Genomic DNA, 20676 nt, shown 5'->3' with positions numbered 1-20676 from the left:
TGATGTCCCACATGAACCTGTGAAGCCATTCCCATGCCTTATATAACCTACACTTCCCAGTGACCTTGCCCATCACGTGGAGCAGATATAAATAGCTATATGGTGTGAACAAGGAAAGTGAAGCTCAGAATGATGTACTGAGATTCACAGAGATCATGCTGTTTGAGGTCATGGTGAGGACCTGAGTCTTCTGTTACTTAGGACTGTGCTGATGTGTCATGGTCCAGGAAGCTGCAAGGCTGCTGACAACAACAAAGAATTAACAGACTACTTGTTTTCTCCCCCTAATCCAGCATCTTGCTAAAATACTGAGTTCCCTTAAAATAGGGCTTTCTGGAAAGCTAAATTCAGCAAGGCTCTGTTCTTGCAGAGTCTGCTGGCTTACTTAACCCCACTCAGAGAAGATTTTGGTAAGGTGCTCCAACTCAGAGCTCCGAGCTCCCCACTGACCAGGAAGGGTCAGTACAGAAAGCAGAACCACAGTCAAGGAAAATGAAAGTTCCTAAGTCTTCTCTGCACTAAAAAGCTAAAGTGGTTGCTCCACTCCACCTGGAGCAGGCTTATCAAAGAAGGCTGATCTTTGAGGGAGCAAGATCCCATCCTTTTCAGGGAATCACTGCTCCATGTCAGCTGAAAACTCAGAAGGCACAGAGACACCAGGGAAGGCGCTGAAGCCTTTCATTCCAGCCGCTCCTTGTGCTTGCCTCCAGCCTGCTGCGGCAGATGAAGCTGGCTGGCTTCACTCTGAGGTGCTTTGCAGCCCTGTCTGCTTAATTTCCGGTGGACCTTCAATGCCCAGGGAGAGCGCATGTTTTGCTTGTGATGTTGGTAATGAACTGCCGCTGGGAACAAATTAATGAGTGTGTCAGGAACTGCAGTGGAACTGCATCACGATTCATAAACACCACAATGAAAATGCCAGTTAAGCTCTGGTATAAATACACACAAACTCTGAAGAAGCAAACTCTTTTTTCTTTTAATGAGAGAAGAATTTAAAATAACATCATTCTGCCCTGAGTAGCATTGTCAGGGGAGAATTTCTTAGCAGATAGTTTCTTTTTTTTTTTTTTTTTTACAAAAAATCATATTTAATACACACAGAAATATTAGAGGAATTTAATTTGACTTTTTACGTTTGGGTACATGCATACTATACTTTGAAATACACATAGCACATATACTATATGGGTTTGCAGTATACAAAAATGCAGAATGTCAAGTTTATAGGTTATGTACCATGTTTATTAAATGAGATCTTTCTCTTTTTATTGACTATCGTATGTTTCCATGGCCTTCTATTAATATCATTCCTCAATATTCTGAGTTTGGAATTTGGATTCAGAAATTAAAATTCAATTAAAAAAACCCCATTGGTTGAGAGACCAATAACTTTAAAACTCATGGCTAGGGAATGAAAAGAAACTTCCATCACTCCAAATGTGCAGCAGGATTGTGTTTGGGGCACCTGTAAGCATCCGAGTTTGTGACTGACCCCTGATATGCATACAGGTGCTTGTGTTTATGGAGCAAGATGTTGCTGGGATTGAAGGCGTAACACAGGGGCTCCTCAGAGCCCCAACAGAAGGCCAACTGTAGGGTTTCCTACAGAGCCTCTCTGTAGCAGCCCCCAGTGCTACAGAGCAGGGCACTGGGGGCTGCTACAGAGAGGGTTGGGAAAAGGGGAAGGAATCTAAGTAGTCAAGCTCCAGGCTTTCTCCTCCCAATTCAACCAGAGCCTCTTTTATTTTATCTGGTTTACTTATTAGAGTTCCAGGTAAGGTTTTATTGTATATTATAAATTAAAGCTAGACAACTACAGGTTAGCAGTAGATTGAGCGTGAGTTTTGAAACAGTAAGACTTGACTTCCAATATTAACTTTAGGATTTATGAGCTATTCGATGTGGGGCACATGTAACTTCTTTGAACCTTGGTTTCTATCTAAGACAGAGTAATCATAATACCAACTTGCTTGGTTGCCTTGAGGATCAGAGATAGTGAATTAAAATGCCATGCACTTCATTGATTTTCACAAAAGACTGTGATTATTACAACAGATTCTAGCTGGTAACTTGTTATAAATTTAAGTGGTTTGTTTTCTTCTGACAACTGCAGAACATGAAGCCTCCTTCTTCCAACCACTCTAATGCCAAGGCTAGCAGAAGGTAATGTTGCCTTGAGTCAGAGAATCTATTTTAGCTAATGACTATCTCAAATGTTAAATAGAGTTTTAGACAGGGGAACAAAACTTGTTTGAAAGTATTGCTTATTTGTCATCAGTGACCAATTTGAATTTAGAATAATTGTGGGAAATGGTTTACTAAGGCTCAAAGAAGTAGTTTAACAGTTCTTTTTACCACCCCATTTTCAGTTATGTTGTCCTCAATTGTTCTTTAGTAACTTCTTCACATTGTAACCTGTAAATTTCCATTCAAAACACTATGCAAAAGAGAAATCACAATGGCTAAATCAGGAGTAGGTGGCAAATAAACTTTTCTAGCATAAAGGTTTGTCTGTGTTAAACTCTAGTTTAGTCTGTTTGTCTGACTTCAGAAAATGGATTTTTTTGTAGGGGCCATGTCAGTGTTCTCTCCATTGCCTACATCCCTCCAGTCTTATTACAGATGTGCCTTGCTGCATCACATATTTCCTCTATTCCTTCTCAACAGATTGACTTCCTATTGACCTGGTTTTTTTTTTTTTTTTTTTTTTTAAGGAGATGCAGATCAATTGTTAATGAATCGCTCAGTGGTCAATACAATGGAAAGAATGACAAGAAATGCTCTGCTTTTAATAGAGGTCTTAGTCTTTAAGGGCATATGAAGTGGGTTATATTTTAGAAATCATGGATTATAATCCAAACTGAATGATACTGACCAAAGGAATGGAAAGACAACTTAACCTGTTCCCACTTTGCTGGTTTTTTTTCTTTTTTCAAATAGATTTTGTCTTTTGGGCAGCTTTTGGAAATTCTACTACCCAAATTGAACTATTTCAGATTAACTTTCTGCAGTTCAAAAACCAAAGATGAGATATTGTATGATCTTTTCAAACTTAGCAATTCAAGGTACAATTTTAATAGATGGATTCCATTTTACATGGGCAAAAGATCTTAACTGTTCTTTTCACAAAGCATCAAGGGATGTTAAGTTCTTGCATAACCAGGTATGTCCAGAGATGGGACACTCATTTTGCTCATTTATAGCAGAAAAATTGATGCTGTAGATAAAAACGGCTTCTATATGTCATGAAAATTTATCCTTGAAGGGCAATTAATCAAGACATGAGAAAGGCCTTTAATGAATCCTTCCAGACAGAATTAGAGAAGACTGAGGATTCATTCAAATGCACACACCTACCAGACTTTCAGTAGTGCTTGTTGACTATTGAGGACCATCTTAGCACAGCTGGAGTGTTTCCCATTAGCCAAGGTAGGCTCTAAGCTCAAGGTGCTCAAATTACTTTTAGGTGTAATGCCTGAAATGAAACAAAATTGAGAGGCAATGGTAAGTTACTCAGCAAAGAGGAGTGATTTGTGGTAGTTAAAGGAAGGTCAGGGTGAGCCCCAGCCTATTTTGTAGACTTCTGTTCAGCTCCAGTAGGAGAGCAGTTTTTTTTTTTATTTTACAAAGGTCTTTTGCTATGGCACTCATCTTTGAGGAACATACTTTAGTAATAGTAGGTATCATTCACTGGCAGGAGACCACCGGGACACTGATGTCAATTAAGATAATGATATGGTTTGGCTGGATCTCCACCCGAATCTCAACTTGAATTGTATCTCCCAGAATTCCCACGTGTTGTGGGAGGGAACCAGGGGGAGGTAATTGAATCATGGGGGCTGGTCATTCCTGTGATAGTGAATAAAGCTCACGAGATCTGATGGGTTTATCAGGGGTTTCTGCTTTTGCTTCTTCCTCATTTTCTCTTGCTGCCACCATGTAAGAAGTGCCTTTTGCCTCCTGCCATGATTCTGAGGCCTCCCCAGCCATGTGGAACTGTAAGTCCAACTAAACCTCTTTTTCTTCCCAGTCTCGGGTATGTCTTTATCAGCAGCATGAAATCTGACTCATACAGATACTTTCATGCGCGTCCGTGTGAAAAGACCACCAAACAGGCTTTGTGTGAGCAACATGGCTGTTTATTTCACCTGGGTGCAGGCAGGCTGAGTCCGAAAAGAGAGTCAGTGAAGGGAGATAAGGGTGGGGCCGTTTTATAGGATTTGGGTAGGTAAAGGAAAATTACAGTCAAAGGAGGTTTGTTCTCTGGCGGGCAGGAGTGGGGGTTGCAAGGTGCTCAGTGGGGGTGCTTTTTGAACCAGGATGAGCCAGGAAAAGGACTTTCACAAGGTAATGTCATCACTTAAGGCAAGAACCGGCCATTTACACTTCTTTTGTGGTGGAATGTCATCAGTTAAGGTGGGGCAGGGCATATTCACTTCTTTTGTGATTCTTCAGTTACTTCAGGCCATCTGGGCTTATATATGCGTGCAAGTCACAGGGGATGTGATGGCTTGGCTTGGGCTCAGAGGCCTGACATTCCTGCCTTCTTATATTAATAAGAAAAATAAAACAAAATGGTGTTGAAATGTTGGGGCAGCGAAAATTTTTGGGGGGTGGTATGGAGAGAGAATGGGCGATGTTTCTCAGGGCTGCTTCAAGCGGGATTAGGGGCGGTGTGGGAACCTAGAGTGGGAGAGATTAAGCTGAAGGGAGGTCTTGTGGTAAGGTCTTGTGATATTGTGGGGATGTTAGAAGAAACATTTGTGGTATAGAATGATTGGTGATGGCCTGGATACGGTTTTCGATGAATTGAGAAACTAAATGGAATAAGAGAAGGAGAAAAACAGGTATAAAAGGTCTAAGAATTGGGAGGACCCAGGACATCTGATTAGAGAGTGCCTAAGGAGATTCAGCATAGTTCTGCCAGCAAAGATTATTTATTTACTTCAAGAGTTAAGAGTGGCAGTTTGGGGATAGCACCAGGAGATATCAGCTGTGATGGCTTGGAAAAACAATGTAAACTGGCAGTGTAAACAAGAGCAGGGCATGTATGGGTAGTTGAGAATGGTGAATAGGAGTATGACTAGACAGAAGATAGTAGGGATGACAAGTTTTTTCGGGGGGCACAGTCTAAGTTGGTCTGGTGTCTGGAATGAGACCGGGGCACAATAAAAAGGAGCGTCTATACAGGAGCTTAAATGGGACGTACCTTGTAGCATTCTGAGGACAGGCCTGAATTCTGAGAAGCAAAAGTGGTAAAAGTATTGTCCAGTCCTTTTTAAGTTGGTGGCTGAGCTTGGTGAGGTGTGTTTTTAAAAGACCTTTAGTCCGTTCTACTTTTCTTGAAGACGGAGGACCGTAAGGGATATAAAGCTTTCACTGAATACTAAGAGCCTGAAAAACTGCTTGGCTGATTTGACTAATAAAGGCTGGTCTGTTATCAGACTGTATAGAGGTGGGAAGGCTAAACTGAGGAATTATGCCTGACAGAAGGGAAGAAATGACTGTGGTGGCCTTCTCAGACCCTGTAGGAAAGGCCTTTAGTTATTCAGTGAAAGTGTCTGTTTAGACTAAGAGGTATTTTAGTTTCCTGACTCAGGACATGTTGAGTAAAGCTAATTTGCCAGTCCTGGGTGGGGGCAAATCCTCAAGCTTGATGTGTAGGGAAGGGAGGGGGCCTGAATAATCCCTGAGGAGTAGTAGAATAGCAAATGGAACACTGAGAAGTTATTTCCTTGAGGATAGATTTCCACGATGGAAAGGAAATGAGAGGTTCTAAGAGGCGGGCTAGTGGCTTGTACTATAGCATAACCTGCCTTTGCTGGTGTGTGGCGATTAGGCCTGGTGGAACCACCATCAATAAATCAAGCGTGATCAGGGTGAGGAACAGGAAAGAAGGAAATTTGGGGAAATGGGGTGAATGTCAGGTGGATCAGAGAGATACAGTCATGGGGGTCAGGTGTGGTATCAGGAATAATGTGGGAGGCCAGATTGAAGTCTGGGCCAGGAACAGTGGTAGTTGTGGGAGACTCAACAAAGAGTGAGTACAGCTGAAGGAGCTGGGAAGCAGAAAGTATATGCATCAGGTATGAGGAGAAAATAGATTTTGGAAGTTATGAGAAATGTAGAGAGTGAGTTGAGAATAGTTTGTGATTTTTAGGGCCTCCAACAATATTAAAGCAGCAGCAGCTGCTGCACGCAGACATGAGGGCTAGGCTAAAACAGTAAGGTCAAGTTGTTTGGACAGAAAGGCTACAGGGTGTGGTCCTGGCTCTTGTGTAAGAATTCTGACCCTGCTAACCATGCCTAGGAAGGAAAGGAGTTGTTGTTTTGTAGAAGGTGCTGGGGTTTGAGAGATCAGTCGGACACGGTTGGCAGGGAGAGCACGTGTATTTTTATGAGAATTATGCCGAGATAGGTAACAGATGAGGAAGAAATCTGGGCTTGATTGAAGTAATGGGGGCTGTCTGTGAAGCTTTGTGGCAATACAGCCTAGGTAATTTGCTGAGCTTGATGGGTGTCAGGGTCAGTCCAAGTGAAAGTGAAGAGAGGCTGGGATTAAGGGTGCAAAGGAATAGTAAAGAAAGCATGTTTGAGATCTAGAACAGAATAATAGATTGTAGAGGCAGGTATTGAGGATAGGAGAGTATATGGGTTTGGCACCATGGCGTGGATAGGCAAAACAATTTGGTTGGTAAGGCACAGATCCCAAACTAACTTGTAAGGCTTGTCTGGTTTTAGGACAGGTAAAATGGGGGAATTGCAAGGAGAGTTTATAGGCTTTAAAAGGCCATGCTGTAGTAGGCGAGTGATAACAGGCTTTAATCTTTTTAAAGCGTGCTGCGGGATGGGATATTGGCGTTGAGGGGGGGTAAGGGTGATTAGGTTTTAATGAGATGGTAAGGGGTACATGATCGGTTGCCAAGGAGGGAGTAGAGGTATCTTATACTTGTGGGTTAAGGTGTGGGGGGGATACAAGAGGAGGACGCAAAGGAGGCTTTGGATTGGGAAGAAGGGCAGCAATGAGATATAGCTGTAGTCCAGGAATAGTCAGGGAAGCAGATAATTTAGTTAAAGTGTCTCGGCCTAATAAGGGAACTGGGCAGGTGGGATAACTAAAAAGGAGTGCTTAAAAGAGTATTGTCTAAGTTGGCACCAGAGTTGGGGAGTTTTAAGAGGTTTAGAAGCCTGGCCGTCAATACCCACAACAGTTATGGAGGCAAGGGAAACAGGCCCTTGAAAAGAGGGTAATGTGGAGTGTGTAGCCTCCGTATTGAATAAGAAGGGGATGGGCTTACCTTCCACTGTGAGAGTTACCCGAAGCTCGGCGTCCGTGATGGTCTAGGGGGCTTGCGAGGCGATTGGGCAGTGTCAGTCTTCAGCCGCTAAGCCGAGAAGATCTGGGAAGGAGTCAGTCAGAGAGCCTTGAGCCAGAGTTCCAGGGGCTCTGGGAGTGGCTGCTAGGTGAGTTGAAAAGTCCGATTTTCAGTGGGGTCCCACACAGATGGGATGCAGCTTAGGAGGAATCCCAGGCTGCGGGCATTCCTTGGCCCAGTGGCCAGATTTCTGGCATGTGTAGCAAGCTCCTGGGGGAGGAGGTTCTGGAGGAACGCCTGGCCGCTGCGGTTCAGGCTTTTGGAAATTCTTGTGTGCTGGAGATGTGGCTGGGGTTTGTCTCACAGTGGAGGCAAGGAATTGCAACTTTTTTCCATTATTGTACATCTTGAAGGCGAGGTTAATTAAATCCTGTTGTGGGGTTTGAGGGCCGGAATTTAATTTTTGGAGTTTTATTTAATGTCGGGAGCAGATTGGGTAATAAAATGTATTTTGAGAATAAGACGACCTTTCGACATTTTAGGGTCTAGGGCTGTAAAGTGTCTCAGGGTTGCTGCCAAAAGAGTCATGAACTGGGCTGGATTTTTATATTTGATGAAAAAGAGCCTAAACGCTATCTGATTTGGGATAAAGAAAAAGGAGCATTAACCTTAACTATGCCTTTGGCTCCAGCCACCTTTTTAAGAGTAAATTGCTGGGCAGGTGGGGGAGGGCTAGTCATGGAATGAAACTGTAAGCCGGACCAGGTGTGAGGAGGGGAGGTGATAAAAGGATTATAGGGTGGAGGAGCAGAGGCTGAGGAAGAATTGGGACCTAGCTCGGCCTGGCGAGGAGGGGAGAGGTCAGATGGGTCTGTAGAAAAGGAAGATTAGAAAGACTCAGCGATGCTTGGGGTTGGGACTGAGAGGACAGGCGGGAGGGAAAGAAGGAAGATTTGGGATGAGTTGCACTGGACACAGAGACTAGGAAGGGACTGATGTGTAAAAGAATGCCTGGATGTCAGGCACCTCAGACCATTTGCCTATTTTATGACAAGAATTATTTAGATCTTGCAGGCTATTTGGAACTACTGTCGAGTTTGTATTGGGGTCAAGCGGCATTGCAGAAGAAAATAAGGCATTTAGGTTTTAGGTCAGGTGTGAGTTGAAGAGGTTTTAAGTTTTTGAGAACACAGGCCAAGGGAGTAGGAGGAGGAATGGAGGGTGGAAGGTTGCCTATAGTGAAGGAAGCAAGCCTAGAGAAAAGAGAGAGTACAGAAACAGAGGGAAGGGGTTCGGGGGTTCTTACCTTCCAGAAAAGTGGGAAAAGGGGTTGGGGTGCAGAGATAAGAGGTCGGGGCACAGAAATAAGGGATGGGGAACAGAAATAAGGGATGGGGAACAGAAATAAGGGATGGGTCACAGAAATAAGGGGTCAGGGCACGGAAATAAGGGATCGAGGCACAGAGATACGAGGTTGGGGTGTGGAAATAAGGGATTGGGGGGTTCTTGCACCCCAGAAAAGCAGGACTTGCCACTAAGGGTGAAGGAGAAGGGGTTGAGGGGTACTTGCCCTTGCCCCAGGAGAGCAGAGAAGGGGTAGAGACAAGGAGAGAAGGCGTTATGGTACTTGCCCCTTGCCCAGAAAAGCAGAGAAGGGGTAGAGACAAGGAGAGAAGGGGTTGGGGTACTGCCCCTTCCCCAGAAAAGCAGGACTTGCCACTAAGGGCGAAGGACCAAGGCAGGCATCCCTGTGTGGTCTGACACCTTTGAAACATGGATGGATAATCAGGCGTCCCTGCCATGATTAAACACCAAGGGAAGGCTGCCTTCCCAGTCCGTGTCCGGCACTGGAGTTTTGGGTCCACCGATAAAACGTGTCTCCTTTGTCTCTCCCTGAAAATGAAAGGAATTGAAATTAAGAGAAGGGACAGATTGAAGTGTGGCGCCAAGATTGAAAGGAGAAAGAGGTTGAGGGATAGTGAGGGAGGTTGGAGAAGAGAGTAAAAAGAGGCCGCTTACCGGATTTAAAATTGGTGAGATGTTCCTTGGGCTGGTCGGTCTGAGGACCTGAGGTCGTAGGTGGATCTTTCTCACAGAGAAAAGAACAGGAGGACAGGGGATTGAACTCTCAAGGGAGGTCCCCTGACCTGAGTCATGGCACCAAATTTCATGTGCTTCCGTGTGAAGAGACCACCAAACAGGCTTTGTGTGAGCAACATGGCTGTTTATTTCACCTGGGTGCAGGTGGGCTGAGTCCAAAAAGAGAGTCAGTGAAGGGAGATAAGGGTGGGGCTGTTTTATAGGATTTGGGTAGGTAAAGGAAAATTACAGTCAAAGGGGGTTTGTTCTCTGGTGGGCAGGAGTGGGGGTCACAAGGTGCTCAGTGGGGGTGCTTTTTGAGCCAGGATGAGCCAGGAAAAGGACTTTCACAAGGTAATGTCATCACTTAAGAACTGGCTATTTACACTTCTTTTGTGGTGGAATGTCATCAGTTAAGGTGGGGCAGGGCCTATTCACTTCTTTTGTGATTCTTCAGTTACTTCAGGCCATCTGGACATATACATGCAAGTCACAGGGGATGTGATGGCTTGGCTTGGGCTCAGAGGCCTGACAGATACTATCTTAGTTAATTTTCCTAGAAGCAAATTCTGAGATGAGGATCCAAGAGCAAGTGGTTTATTGGGAAAGCACTCCCAGGAAACACTGAGGCATGAGGGGATATTGATAAAGCATGAGTTTTTAAGTAAATTATCACTGGGGACAATGGGAGCTCAATCTCATTGGGAAGCTCCAGGAAATGATGTGGAATATGCTTCAGATTTACCTTATATGAGGAGCAAGGAAGGTCAGGGCGGAAGAGAAATAGGAGGCAGTGGCAGGGTGTGCTACAGATGGTGGCATTTTGATGAAGGAACTGATATCAGAAAAGGGCTTTGGAGATTGGGATGAGTTTGGAAAGGGCAGGAGGAAATCCTGCACATAGGAAGATAAAGCAAAGAGAGGGAGCCAAAAAAAAAAAAAATCACAGGAATGTGAGTTTCATGCCCGTCTGTGTGAAGAGACCACCAAACAGGCTTTGTGTGAGCAATAAAGCTTTTAATCACCTGGGTGCAGGTGGGCTGAGTCCGAAAAGAGAGTCAGCGAAGGGAGATAGGGGTGGGGCCGTTTTATAGGATTTGGGTAGGTAAAGGAAAATTATAGTCAAAGGTGGGTTGTTCTCTGGCGGGCAGAGTGTGGTCATAAGGTGCTCAGTGGGGGTGCTTTCTGAGCCAGGATGAGCCAGGAAAAGGACTTTCACAAGGTAATCTCATCACTTAAGGCAAGGACCGGCCATTTACACTTCTTTTGTGGTGGAATGTCATCAGTTAAGGTGGGGCAGGGCATATTCACTTCTTTTGTGATTCTTCAGTTACTTCAGGCCATCTGGGCATATACATGCAAGTCACAGGGGATGTGATGGCTTGGCTTGGGCTCAGAGGCCTGACAGTGAGAACATTTGATACATTGATTCAAGAGCGAGGGACAGTCCTGGGTTAATAATAACCACCCACTATTATTATTTTTTAAATAGCCACAGAATGGTTATTAAGCATGTAGGTTTTCCAAGCCTTGATCCTTTCTTTCTTCCTGTTGGCTTCTATTTGACCAAATCCTTGATGACTACCAGTAGGGGTCAAGTAAGGAAAAAGAAGGGAAGGAGGAGGAGAAAGGTGAGAGGAGGACAAGGGGAAGAAGAAGAAGATTAAGAAGGAGGAAGAGAGCAAAAGACAATGTAGACGATATACTCTAGATCAGAAAGTTTTGAGAATGGGTTTATGGGCCAGTGTTAAACTGTGATAACTTTTTTTCTAGTCCACGGCAGAAGGAGAAATAAGAAGGCAGTGTAGTAAAATTCTTGTAAAGCTAAATCTAGTTTGATATCTTCTCAACATTTTGACGTTAAAATTTTCTCTCCTTTATGTGACAATTTAATGGGTGGGTTTTTTTTTTTTTTTTTTTAGAAAAACACTTTCCCAAAGCAAAATAAAGAATGAGAAATCTCATGCTTCCATTTTTTTTTTTTTAATGTGTATATATATTTTCCTGGTAGCAGAAACCCAGAGTCCTAGGACAATTAGCCTCATCAACAGAGGCATTCCTTACATCACTCTAAAGAGCCAACAAATGGTAATGACTGCAGGTCACTCCTTAGCAAGGCTGCATAGAGAACACAGCATATCAGAGTGGATAACAGCACAGGCTAAGACTGGAAAAATTAGGACTCTATACCACGTGGCCATTTGCTGTCCTTGAGAACTTCTGTGGATTATTTAACCCATTTTTTTTTTCTTGTGGCGCAATCTTGGCTCACTGCAGCCTCTACCTCCCGAGTTTAAGCAATTCTTCTGCCTCAGCCTCCCAAGTAGCTGGGATTACAGGGGTACGCCCCCACACCCAGCTAATTTTTGCATTTTTAGTAGAGACGGGGTTTCACCATGTTGGGCAAGCTGGTCTCAAACTCCTGACCTAGTGATCCACCTGCTTCAGCCTCCCAAAGTGCTGGGATTCCAGGCTTGAGCCACTGCACCTGGGCTATTTAACCCTTTTGTGTCTCAAAAGGGCTTTTTCATTTCATTCATTCACCCATTTTATTCATCTATAAAATGGATCAAATAATAACATGTACTTCAGAAAGTTGATATGAAAATAAACCAATTAATACAAGTACAATGTCTAGGACAAGATGTTCCACACACTAAGCAAGCAATAAATGCTGCTCGTTACAGTTAACTAAAGGTCCTATCATGTGTTAATAGAAACACACTAATCATACAACTGGAAATTTCCCAAATTGAGTTTCTAAAACAATGCTTTATTACTAAATTACTTAGCCTATATACACTACAACAGGTAGAGAAGTATTTTTAAACAAAATATGCAAATAACATAATTTTACACACTGAGGGCAAAGATATCATTTATTAGAGGTAATGACTTTTAAATTCTTTAGATTATTTTAATGAACATACAGGTACTCTTTAGATGGACTCTCCTATAAGAAATTTACATTTGTATGAAAGCATTTGTAAAGCTTTTAAGATATAATACTATTTATTTATTTATTTTTGAGATACGGTCTCACTCTGTCACCCAGGCTGGAGCACAGCGGCGTCATCACGGCTCACTCACTGCAGCCTTGACTCACCCCCGATCCTGAGTTCAGGTGATCTTCCGACCTCAGCCTCCTGGGTAGCTGAGACTATAGGCGTGCATCACCATGCTTGGCTAATTTTTTTTGTATTTTTTGTAGAGACAAGGTCTTGCTATGTTGCCAAGCCTGGGCAACAAGGGATCTGCCCACTTTGGTTCCCAAAGTGCTGGGATTACAGGCATGAGCCACCACACCTTTACTGTCATTCTTTGCTTGCATTTCTTATTCTAATTGGTATGGAAAACAATGCCATTTTCTTCTCAGTTAAGATACTCCGAAAATTTGTAACTATATAATACTGTAACTATATAAATTTGTAACTATATAATACTGTACTGAGATGGGATAGTTCCCTTGACCCCCTTCACAGGCTGGAATGGGAGTGGCTCATATCATAGCCTGCTGCTGGCCAGGGAGTATGTGAGCAAGGGACTGCAGGAACCAGAGTGAATGAATGCTAGAACCAGTCAGTGGCTCCTCTCTGGTGGGAGCAGGCTCTGTGCAGACCTCACGGCAGCCTCCAAGTGTGTTACAACCAAAGCTCTTTCAGCTGCCACCTAGGGATGGCCAAGTGTCAACTGGCTCAGTGGAGGGTCAGGGTGGCAGCCCCTGCCCTCTTGGCACCTGGGTTCTTGTCCGACATCCAGGAAGAATCAGGTCAGGAATGTTTGAAAGGTGATGAATGTGGAAGACTTTACTGAGTGGTGGGTGGCTCTCAGCAGAAAGGGAGACTGGAAAGGGGAAGGGAGGGTGATCTTCCTCTGAAGCCTGGCTATTTCCAGCTGGGCCCCTTTCCGAAGCTGTACATTCTGAAGTTAGCTTTGTCTATCTGTAATCTCCAACACTCAGCCACTTGTATCTTCAATGATCAGCCGCTAGTATTGCTCTGCCAGCTGAAGTCTTTTATGGGCACAAGATAGGGGTGGGGCAGGCCAAAAAGGCAACATTTGCACAGAAAAATGGGGTCAGCTGTTTTCACTTAGGGCCATGGTTCCAGGCTTAAGAGTGGGATTTAGCCGGGGTCCATCCCTTCTGCATCATTTCCAGAACAACTGCATTATAGAATAAAAAAGCAAATGAAAGTAGTCAGTTTTACGGTTTTAGATTTTTCTCATTGTTTCAGTAGCAATTTATTGAATAGGGAAGTATGTAAGTACAGATAAAGGAGATGACAATGGTTATAACATGAGTATAGTTTGGAACCAGAGTCTATGAAAGACAGAATAAGCAGAGTCTCCACAGAAAACTGAAAATGGAACAGATGGGCTAATTCTGCATTTTCAAGAGTTATTTCCAAACACGAAAGCCATCCCAGTGGACAAAGGAAAAGTTTTGTCTGAACTCAGCACCTGAAGCAATAAATGCAGACTGTTTTCCCATTATCTTAAAAATCTTGGCCAAGATAGTGGGGAGAGTGATGAGAAGAAAGAGACAAGACAGGTTTAAGATACATTTGTTTCTTTATCTCCTAATGGACAGAATACAATTTGATTTAAATTCCAAGCAACGTCGCATTAGCTGAGTTCAGCAGAACTCCTGAGAGGTGGTTATTGGCCGTCTCTAATCACTTCTGAAGCGGTCACTTGGCTGGACTTTCACAGGTCAGCTGTTTTCCAGGCTTGCTGGAGGTGGTGGCTAGAGCACCTGGGAGAGACTATATACACTGTTAGCTTGTTTCTTTCTTGTGTTGTTCCTATACTCAAGGAAGCCACAAACAGCTGTTTGTGGGTGTCTACTATCATAACTTGTTGGGAAAATGCAGTTCACAATTATGGTTTTCAAAATGGCATTTTCCAGTCTGACAAAATACATTTCTATTTTAATTCCTGTTTAAAAAAGTGGAAACTGATTTGAATCGCCCCTCCAATGCCCTCTCTTCATTGCAGGTGGTAGGTTGATAACATCTGGGTGTCTACCCTGGATGGCTGATTGTAGATCCAGATGGTTATTCACATTTAATCCAATATGATTACATCCTTTTAGTGGGAATACCATGTCCTTCATATTTTCAACTTATTAAATTCCTACTATGTGCAAACAACCCCTTTTCTAAGTGCCGAGAAGAATGTCAATGAAATGCAATGTACAACCTATACACATGCACGCAAACACACTCACATACCATGGATACTTGATTAAGTAAATCCACCATGAACAGTGAATTTACATATTTTGAGAAATGGTGATTAAAGTTACGGTTTGCAGAAATGGTGTTACTTAATGTGGAGTAGCTTCTAAGATGAAAATGCTGAATGCGTGTTTTAAGAAAGATGATCTGCAAAAATATAATTTGTAGAGTACAACATTTTTAACCAAAGAGTGAATATTGTGATGTAGACTGAAAATCAGAAAATTAAAAGTGGATGAAATTTGCTCTGAGTTTATAGGTTTTCCAGTTGCTGCTTTATAATTACCAAGTATGTGTGAAGCCCAGAGTCACACAACGAAACTGAGTACATGATTGAATTTGCAGACATAGCATTTCTGAATCTGCAGATTTCTCATCAAATGCTAAAGCTCCCCCAAGGTTGGTATTGCAGGTGGTGATTAAAGAATAGTCAAATGAAATACTCTTTTTTTCTCTCTCTCTCTCTCTCTCTCCCTTTGTCTCTTGCTGATATTAGTACCAGAAGTTAAAACTGATGTAACTCTAGGCTAGTGTGGTAGGCATGTGTCAGAGAGTTTCAGCAATACAATTTACCACTAATTGGGGGAATAAAGAAACCCTGCTGTTTTCCTCTCTGCCTTCCAAAGGGAGAGGAAGAAAATCAGACCCCATGGGCTCCCTTAACTTTCTGCCACAAGATTGTATAGGCCAGGCTGGAGATCTCAGTTGGGTCCTGTTCCTCTCACTTCTGCACATTTTCCTGTGTCTCTGCCTAATTGGACAATCAAAGAGATCTCTGTGTAGTTGTTTAGCCTTGGCCCAAGATGTTTCCTGATATCACATGTCTATGTCTTCTAAATGCAGCTTTTCTTTAATTTTTTGGGATGCCTTCCCTAATCACCCCCAGCAGATCCCATCATAGCTGCCCTCCTCCACACACACACTTTGTGGGGTCCTAAGAAAACTGCCAGTTCTTTCTTTATGAAGTGATACCATGTCGTCTCCATCACCAGACTGTGGGATACTTAGAAGGCAAGAACCATGATGCATTTAATCATCTGATCTCCTGCACTTTGTAGGCAGTTCCACATGATGGAAGCTCAAAAGATGTTTGCTGAAGGAATCAGGAATAAAGGAAGACAGTTATCTAAAACCCTAGCACCAGGGAATTTTGAAGTAAATCCAATATTGATCAGCTCTGGTGTTTTTCTTTCTTACTTTTCTTTTTATTTTTTATTTTTTTCAGTTAATGAAGAATGTAGCCGTTTCTTTCTTTCTTTTCTTTCTTTCTTCCTTTTTTTTTTTTTGAGATGGAGTTTCACTCTTGGTATCCAGGCTGGAGTGCAATGGTGTGATCTCTGCTCACTGCAACCTCCGCCTCCTGAGTTCAAGCAATTCTCCTGCCTCAGTCTCCCAAGTAGCTGGGATTACAGGCGCTCACCACCACAAAGGGATAATTTTTGCATTTTTAGTAGAGATGAGGTTTCACCATATTGGCCAGGCTGGTCTCGATCTCCTGACCTCAGGTGATCCTCCTGCCTCGGCCTCCCAAAGTCCTGGGATTACAGGTGTGAGCCACCGCACCCGACCAAATATAGCCATTTCTGACATGCCACCCACCTTCAAGTCATAAGTTGTGAATTCTTTTAACATTAAAAAATATATATATAATAGAGGCATGGCCTCACCATGTTGCCCAGGCTGGTCTCATACTCCTGGGCTCAAGCACTCCTCCCACGTTGGCCTCCCAAAGTGCTGAGAGTACAGGCATGAGACACTAAGCCCAGCCATGGGCTACTATCTGGAAGTAATAGTAATATAAAATGCAGAGGAGATGATATGCCACCTCATCTGCCTTTTCTTTAGTCCTTAACTGCAACATCAAATCTAGGGCCTTTAGCATTTGAGAAGGAATCAAAAGAACTGTATCTGTGAACCCCATCTTGCACTCCATTTCCCTGTGTGACTCTAGACTCCACACCTATTGGAGGATTAAGAGATAACAATTGGAAAACTTACACAGTCAGAGCAAATTTTACTCACCTTTACTTTTCTGATTTGCAATCCATATCACAACACTCATTCTTTGATTGAAACTGCTGAGTTCTATCAATTATATTTTAACTTTGACTTAAGAAGCCTTCAAGGCATATTTCCCCAGAACATAGCAATCTATGAAATTCTGGATCCATAATGTGTTGTCTTTGTCAGTATAAAGTAAATGTATAGTTATTTGCTGAAGCAACTAAGCCGAATATTAATAAATTATGGAGCAGGCCACTGCAACTTATCACTTCACTGTGTATCTTACTGGACCATATATTTTCTTCCAAAATTTAAGCATTAAAAAGGCAACTTCTCAATTTCACCAGCAGGTATTCAGGGAAGCCCCAATAGTAAATGAACTAGATGAACAGGAATCCAAATAAAGTTTCTAAAGCAATAGTAGTAAAATTAAGGGTTGCATTTCCCATCAAGGACTCAGTATTGAGTAACTCTAAAAAATTATGAACAATTGCTGTAGTGAATACATAAAAATGATACATCATACAAAGAATTTAAAATAGTGAAATTATGTTTTATGCTCAGCAGCCATATACACAGGGGAAACATTTACCTTTAAGTGCATCCATGGTGTCATAAACTGCAGAGACAGTGTTTCAATGGGTCTCAAACACTTAAGAGCAGAACACATTCTTATTGACATCTTGCAGTCAGAACATGAATAAACTGAAAAACCTGAGCACTTCCTTTTCCTTTCCTTTTTTTTTTCTTTCAGTAGCTTAGGCATACAAGCGGTTTTTGGCTAAGTGAACAAATTGTATAGTGATAAAGTCTGGACCACTTTTGTTTTCATTTTTGTTAAGGTGAAAGCAGGAATAACCAAGTCTTTCCTTGCCTTTTGTGGTCATCTCTCTGAGACCTCAGGACTTTGTTAGATCATGTGACCACCAAAGTAGAAAGGCTAAATAACCAAAGCTAAATATTTGATCTTTCCTTATTTTGTTTTAAAAAATCATTCCTACTTATTTTTAATAAGTGATATATGTATATGGTGAAAAGTTCAAAAGGCACAAAAGGAAATAGAAATTTCTAGATTGAAGATGACAGCATTTAGCTGCCATATGCCCTCTCTCTACATAAATCACTAGAAACAAGAAGGAAAAACAAGAGGGACAAATGGAAAAGCCAACTCCATATTAGACAAAGTTTGGGCCAATTGAAATGCTGAATCAGAGTGGATGGAAAGGGCATCAGACTACTATTCATGCAAATTACTGTGGCTGTATAATATTCAAATTACTGTGGCTATATAATAAACTTCAGTATTTGTTTGCCCTAATCCTCCACCCTCACTGTTGCCCCTTAATATTCAAGGTTATTTTTGCTTGCCCATTTTTTCATATGAAGTTTAGAGTGAATTTATCTTGTTCCAAATAGAATACTACTTGTCTTTTTATTTAGATCACCCTCAATTTATAGTTAAGCCAGGAGGGCTTAATAACTTTATGATACTAAGAACATGGAATTTTTTTCCATGTTTTTGTGTCACAATGTATTTTTTAACAGATTGCTCATATTTTTGTTAAATTTATTTATGTACCTTTTTTTGATTGTTACTTTATGTGACATTTCTTATTCCATCATATCTTCAAATAATTTGCATGTATGAAGGTTATTAAAGTCTGTGTATTATTATATTTTTGAATTCTTGAATTGTTTGTTTTTGTTTTAAATTAGATTCCAGTTTCTCATATGAACTTCTGCAATGATTATTTCATTTCTTGGTTTCTCACTGTAATTTTAAAATTTTTCCTTAATTATATTAGCTGGTATTTATTGAGCAATGTTATCTAATAATGGTGATAGCAGCATCTTTGTCTTATTGCTAACATTAATGAGAATGCTGTTTAGTATTTCCCCAATAAACCTATTGCTGACTTTAGGCTATAATCATTCATATTTCATAGCATTATTTTATTTCTACTTCATATTGGTTTTTTAAATCGAGTGGATTTTGATATGGTGTGTGTGTGTATATATATATAAATTAACATATATGTGTGCATATATGGCATTTTATGTGTATGTATGACATATATATGGCATTATAAATGTGTGTACATATATATGTATATATATAATGCCATTTATCATCATAAATTCTATAAAGGCATTTTGTAGAATTTATGGTGATGAATGTCCACTTTTGGTCTATTTATATGATAAATTATATTAATACATTTATTAGTATTCCTTGTTAAATTTTTCTATTGAATCCCATCTTGTTATTCTGTGTTATTTTTTAATGTGCTGCTGCATTTTGTCTGCTAACATTTTGTTGGGATTTTTGTATCACTTTTTATCATGGACTTGATCTAGAGTTTTCTTTTATTGTATTGACTGTCAGGTTTTGGTAGCAGTGTTACAGTATTTTCAAAGAAAAAAATTAATAAATTTGAAGTTTTTCTTTCTTTTTTTCTTGTGCTTTAGACAAAGCTATGATGATAAACATTAGAATTATCTGTTCTTTCAAAGTTTAGTCGAACTGCCCTGGGAAACCATCTGTGCTTGATGCTGTTTTGGAAAGGCAGGTCTTTGAAATATTTCACCCCCTATGGCAATTGGGTTGCCTGGATTCTCTATCTTTTCTTGAATTGGTTCTGGTCAAGTTTTGCTCAGCAATGGCCATGGAGAATCTGTTAACTATACAGAAATCATATTTTTGGAAGCATTGTTGACAGCTATTTGGGCACCTTGTATTTCCTTGGTGAGCTTCTATAAAGTCGGAGATATAAAAAGTGTAAATTCCAAACATGTGCCACAGAATTGCTAAAACAAGCATAGGGAAGTATCTTGACTGTAAATGTGCTACTGCCTTCCAATAATGGAAATTGGCAGGAATATTTGACTGACAGGAAAAGACAGGGAAGGTTTTCAGAGCTTGTAGAAAGCTCTTAAGATGTTGCATAGCTCACAAAGATAGAGTCTTCTTTGTGAGAAAGCTGCTTGGCAGAAACCAGTATTTTCATCACTTATTATTTTAAAACTCAGTTTCTCACCCTGGGGAAATCACTAATTTCTGGATGTTTATCACAAAGCTTTGGTACATCCTTGTAGATACCAAAAAGAAACCCTCTGCTGCCTCTGCTTACCATCTCAGATCATGAACTCATTCCTATAGTGTCGATTTTTTTGAACTACTCAAAGTATATTGTGCTATGCGGGCCTAGAACTGAGAGTTAATTAGGCAACAGGGAAGTAAAGAAAGAAAGCAGAGAAAATGAACCATTCTTAACCATCTACTATGTATATGACATGATAAAAACTCTTCATATGCTACGTTATTTTTTATCACATCAATTTTACAGAGAACTAACGAGGTCAGTGAAGTTAAGTGACTTCCTTAAAGTCACATTATTAATGCATAACTGAGTTGCAACATCAACCTGTGTTCTTCCCATTACGCTGTCTTGTAACTCAAATGACAAAATGAAGAGCTTCAAAGAAATAAAAGTGCGATTAGTAGAGTGAAATATCTATGACCCTAAGTAAAGGGGTTAAAAAATACAAAAAATTAGCCGGGCGTGGTAGCGGGCGCCTGTAGTCCCAGCTACTCGGGAGGCTGAGGCAGGAGAATGGCGTGAACCCGGGAGGCGGAGCTTGCAGTGAGCCGAGATCGCGCCACTGCACTCCAGCCTGGGCGACAGAGCGAGACTCCGTCTCAAAAAAAAAAAAAAAAAAAAAAAAAAAAAAATACCATGGGCAACAAAAGCTGAGAATATCAAAATTTCACATCTTAGTCAATCATTTTAATTCCCATTTTATCAGCCTTTTATCACATCAGGGGAAATAAGCATTCTTATTAGTTTCTATTTTAAAGTTGTCAGGCACATTAAAAAGAAAGGTTTTCAGCAACTTTCTGGTCAGAGAGCTAATTTTCCAGATTGGCAGTTAGTTCCTAAGTGTGAATGCTATTTTGGTCTGACCTAAACATCAGCCCACCATCCATAAGAAACTGTCAGACACTTCTCCAAAGACTTTCCTGTGAAAAGATAGGC

The 20676-nt window shown here is 41.3% G+C and overlaps 2 long non-coding RNA genes across 4 annotated transcripts in view; both read right to left on the bottom strand.

Annotated features, from left to right (window-relative positions):
- Positions 1-383: 383 nt before the first annotated feature.
- On the bottom strand, positions 384-10213 carry LOC107969948 (uncharacterized). 3 transcript variants are annotated; one of them, XR_001712130.4, is made up of 3 exons: positions 7299-7986; positions 3358-3475; positions 384-842 (listed from the first exon to the last, which is right to left on the bottom strand). It is a non-coding gene; the product is annotated as an uncharacterized LOC107969948 (long non-coding RNA). The 3 variants fall into 3 exon arrangements; XR_001712129.4 differs by lacking the exon at positions 384-842 and adding an exon at positions 9336-10213 and having other exon boundaries at positions 2722-3475; positions 7299-7746; XR_010154229.1 differs by lacking the exon at positions 384-842 and adding an exon at positions 9336-9782 and having other exon boundaries at positions 2722-3475; positions 7299-7460.
- A 1834-nt stretch (positions 10214-12047) lies between these two features.
- Positions 12048-20676, bottom strand: part of LOC107969947 (uncharacterized) — a 104712-nt gene continuing 96083 nt past the window's right edge. Inside the window, exon 5 of the long non-coding RNA XR_001712128.4 lies at positions 12048-13559. This is a non-coding gene — a long non-coding RNA (uncharacterized LOC107969947). The remainder of the gene's footprint in view (positions 13560-20676) is intronic.

Source organism: Pan troglodytes, chromosome 21 (genome assembly GCF_028858775.2).
Source record: "Pan troglodytes isolate AG18354 chromosome 21, NHGRI_mPanTro3-v2.0_pri, whole genome shotgun sequence".
Lineage (NCBI taxonomy): Eukaryota > Metazoa > Chordata > Mammalia > Primates > Hominidae > Pan > Pan troglodytes.
The sequence above is the reverse complement of the archived record's forward strand: the minus strand, read 5'-3'. Positions and strand labels throughout refer to the sequence as shown.